Here is a 4,228-nt window from a genome sequence, read left to right on the forward strand (position 1 = left end):
TCTCGCTCCGTCGCCCAGGCTGGAGTAGTGTGGCCGGATCTCAGCTCACTGCAAGCTCCGCCTCCCGGGTTCACGCCATTCTCCTGCCTCAGCCTCCCGAGTAGCTGGGACTACAGGCACCCGCCACGTCGCCTGGCTAGTTTTTTGTATTTTTTAGTAGAGACGGGGTTTCACCGTGTTAGCCAGGATGGTCTCGATCTCCTGACCTCGTGATCCGCCCGTCTCGGCCTCCCAAAGTGCTGGGATTACAGGCTTGAGCCACCGCGCCCGGCCTATTCCATCTCTTTCTATCACCTTTTGTCATAGGGTGGCTCCAGGGTCAGATGTAGTCTATCTGGCTCATAACTTCCTTGCTTCCCCCCAAAACTGACAGGCCTTTTCTATTTTAGGTGACTTGCTACTGATGCCTATAAGAAAATAGAGAAGAGGCAACAAAATTAATAAACAGTTAAAGCCATTATAAGCCTGTATCTGCAATTTTAACAGGACTAGACACAGATGAGGAAAAGTATATTTAATTTACATATATAAAAAATACTTCCCACTTTTTTTTTTTTTGAGACAGAATCTTGCTCTGTCACCCAGGATGGGTGCAGCAGTGTAATCTCAGCTCACTACAACCTCTGCCTCGTGGGTTCAAGCAATTCTCGTGCCTCAGCCTCCCATGTAGCTGGGATTACAGGAATGTGCCACCATGCCTGGCTAATTTTTGTATTTTTAGTAGAGATGGGTTTTCACCATGTTGGCCAGGCTGGTCTTGAACTCCTGACCTCAAGTGATCTGCCAACCTTGGCCTCCCAAAGTGCTGGGGTTACAGGCGTGAGCCACTGCTCCTGGCCCCACTACCTTTTTCTTTGCAATTTAAAATCAGGCTTATTGTTAGGATGAAATTTTATGTTATTAGCAAAACTGTCTGATGAGAACTTGAGAGAAAGCCACAGAAAACAAGAAATAATAAAAGTTATTATACTTCCTCTGAGCTTTCCACTGTCCAAAGCAGCCACAGAATAAATAAGAAGTGGAACAGATTATGCATTTGATTTTCTTAAAATGCATTTTCCTTCTTTTCTAAATAAATATAAACAGAAGCAGTGGCTAACGGGGTTACTCACTGAGGGTGAGTGGAACCAAGACAGACTAAAAATAAAAAAGCAACAATCTAAGTTCTCTGGTTCTTGATGGGTGTGCGAGCAGGGGAGGACAGTGGCCAGCATGTAGGCGTGCTTATGAAGACCACAGCCTGTTTTCTCATCAGAATCCGCTAGCTCCCACCAATGATGATGGATTTACGGCTACCTATCAACTGAAAAAACAGACGTAAGGAACAGAAACAGAAGAACCAGAAAGAAGACTGGGTATAGATAAACACACACATCTCTTCAGATGAATCCACCTTTGTCTTTCCTGCTGTTTTGTCTTTTGTGGGCATATGTAATGTACCCTATCTATAATTACATGGATACGTATCGGGAAGAGAATGAGGCAGCTAGAGAAAGAAGAGTGTCTGACTCTTTTGGGACTTGATGGGAAAGGAAATTGATGTTAGCAGTTACTGTTCCTTAAAGCCATCAGCTTTGTTTTTCAAAGTATGGTTTCCTGGTCAAGGATCCTTTGCCTGTAATGTGAGTGAATCACTCATCTTATTTTAATAAAAATGTGAACCAAATGATAGTGCTTTCCATCCTGGGAAACGACACAATAGTTAGGCTTTCTGAACCCTGATCCTTATCTTTCACTGGGACTGGCAGGCATACAAAAAATAAAGAAAAAAAATGAAAAATATCCAGTGGCATCAGGGTGAATCCACCCAACTTTTGTTTTTTGTTTTTTTTTTTTTGAGACGGAGTCTCACTCTGTGGCCCAGGTTAGAGTGCAGTGGCGCAATCTCGGCTCACTGCAAGCTCCGCCTCCTGGGTTCACACCATTCTCCTCCCTCAGCCTCCCGAGTAGCTGGGACTACAGGCGCCTGCCACCTCGCCCGGCTACTTTTTTGTATTTTTTTTTTTAGTGGAGATGGGGTTTCACCGTGTTAGCCAGAATGGTCTCCATCTCCTAACCTTGTGATCCGCCCACCTCGGCCTCCCAAAGTGCTGGGATTACAGGCGTGAACCACCGTACCCAGCTCCAACTTCTTTCATGCACAAGAATTCTGAAAGACAAAGTCTGGTTTTACTCACTGGGGTTTGGTTTCCCCATCAATGGGTGGCCTTCCATTGGATACTAACTCTGTGCCTCAATTTATTCCTGTCATGCCTCACATGTAAATAAATGATCAAGGCTGATTAGATTAAGTAAAATATATTTTAAAGTATATAAGATTGTATACCCTTTTGAATTTTGTCATTTTCATGTATAACCTATTTTTAGAATTAAGAAAATAAACAAAAGTATGAGCAATGAGAAGACATCAAAGGATTTTTATAAAGTAAGACCATTAAGGCCGGGTGCAGTGGCTTACGCTCCAGCACTTTGGGAGGCTGAGGCAGGCAGATCACGAGGTCAGGAGTTCGAGACCAGCCTGACCAACATGGTGAAACCCCATCTCTACTAAAATACAAAATTAGCCAGGCGTGGTGGCACGTGCCTGTAATCCCAGCTACTCAGGAGGCTGAGGCAGAAGAATTGCTTGAACCTGGGAGGTGGAGGTTGCAGTGAGCCGAGATTGCACCACTGCACTCCAGCCTGGGTGACAGAATAAGGCTCTGTCTCAAGAAAAAAAAGACCATTAAGAACTATTTGAAAATGTACAAACATTTTAATCTCAATAATTGTGACGGTTGCTTCTGGGTCTAACATTCTAGGATTCTTTCATTGTCATTCTCTGTGGTTGAGGAAGTAGCCCAAAGACTGGGTAGTGCATAATTTGTTTTTGTTTGTTTGTTTTTTGAGATGGGGTCTCACTCTTGTCACTCAGGCTGAAGTGCAATGGCATGATCTCGGCTCACTGCAATGTCCACCTCCTGGGTTCAAGCCACTGTGTCAGCTTATTTTTGTATTTTTAGTAGAGGTGGGATTTCACCACGTTGGCCAGGCTAGTCTCGAACTCCTGACCTCAGGTGATCCACCTGCCTCGGCCTCTCAAAGTGTTGGGATTATGGGCATGAGCCTCCGTGCCCAGCCATAATCTGACCATCTAGTACATAACTTCCTAGCAGAGTGGGAATGCTGTGAACTCTGCCTCTGCCCCCATCTTGTTTTCCTGCTCTATTTTTTCTCCAGAGCAGTAACTGTCTCCCCAACAGAAGCCCCAAGAGAGCAAGAATTTTGACTTTTATTCATTGTTGGTTCCTAATAAGTAACCATTAGAGGAGCAAGACTGCTGTGAAGAATACATGAGATAATGTTTATGAAGCTCTTAGCACTCACTGTCTGGGACAGAGAATATAGCTGGCAGGCAGGTTTTGTTTGACTTGAAGTGAACTTTTTAAATTTCGAGGCAAAACATTAAGATATTTCTTACAACACAATCTAGATTTCAGATAGCTCTCTTTTTTAGAAAAAATCAGAAGATCTGGCAATAATGGGCCATCATTCCAGCACGACCACAATCAGCTGGAGTTGGGTAAGAGGATGCCCTTGCCAGTTTACCACCAAAAATACCTATGCTTCTTACATTACCTGCCTGGCCAGTGTTGGCGTCTGAATTTTCAACCCCAGATGAGGAATTTCTCTTTGGAAGGTTTTACAATAAAGATTTAATTCATCTGATGAAATGAGTTTAAGATGAAAATAAAGTACATGACCTCATGATATTAATAGGAAAGAGCAAAATAAAAATTGTTATTTAGAGTATGGTTCCATCTTTGCTTTAAAATAAAAAAAAGAAAAATTTGCATAGGGAAAATAATGGAATATATCAACAGTTAACAATAGTAGTTACCTCTGTGTTTGGGGACTGTGGGTGATGTGTGCTTTCTTGCAATCAGAAGAATAAGATTTATTTTTTGGCTGGGTGCGGTGGCTCATGCCTTTAATCCCAGCACTTTGGGAGGCCAAAGCTGGTGGATCACTTGAGGTCAGGAGTTCGAGAACAGCTTGGCCGACATGGCAAAACCACGTTTCTACTAAAAATACAAAAATTAGCCAGGCATGATGGTGCACACCTGTAATCCCAGCTATTCGGGAGGCTAAGGAAGAACTGCTTGAACCTGGTAGGCGGAGGTTGCAGTAAGCCGAGATCTCGCCACTGCACTCCAGCCTGGGCGACAGAGCAAGACTCTATCTAAAA

At 43.5% G+C, this 4,228-nt stretch overlaps 1 protein-coding gene across 4 annotated transcripts in view; it reads right to left on the bottom strand.

Moving 5' to 3' along the window:
• The window catches only part of CSTPP1 (centriolar satellite-associated tubulin polyglutamylase complex regulator 1), a 242,774-nt gene that overhangs the window by 41,645 nt on the left and 196,901 nt on the right, over positions 1–4,228 (bottom strand). The gene's annotated exons all lie outside the window — the stretch shown is intronic.

The sequence above is a fragment of the Rhinopithecus bieti genome, unplaced genomic scaffold, assembly GCF_001698545.2.
Source record: "Rhinopithecus bieti isolate Rb0 unplaced genomic scaffold, ASM169854v2 scaffold_61533, whole genome shotgun sequence".
Classification (NCBI taxonomy): Eukaryota; Metazoa; Chordata; class Mammalia; order Primates; family Cercopithecidae; genus Rhinopithecus; species Rhinopithecus bieti.